This window comes from Homarus americanus, unplaced genomic scaffold, assembly GCF_018991925.1.
Source record: "Homarus americanus isolate GMGI-L3 unplaced genomic scaffold, GMGI_Hamer_2.0 scaffold47398, whole genome shotgun sequence".
Taxonomy (NCBI): Eukaryota; Metazoa; Arthropoda; class Malacostraca; order Decapoda; family Nephropidae; genus Homarus; species Homarus americanus.
The window spans coordinates 12,501-12,777 of NW_024719068.1; positions in this window are offsets into that span (position 1 = coordinate 12,501).

Below are 277 nucleotides of genomic sequence, written 5' to 3' on the forward strand. Positions count from 1 at the left end.
GTACCAGCGGCCTGCTCCATTGCGCAAGTGTCTGTTTAACCCTAACCTGGGTTAAAGGTGTGTTGGTGTCCTGAAGTTTTATGAGGCTTGCCAGCCCTAAGTAAGAGAGACAAACAAATAATCAACAACCTCTCTCTCCTTGGTGGTAGTAGAGAGAGGTGTTGAGAATTGTCCTAGTTTATAGACAAACAAATAATCCAACAACCTCTCCTTGGTAGTAGAAGAGTGTATTGGTGTCCTAAAGTTTTAGCGAGGCTTGCCAGCCTGAGTAAGACAA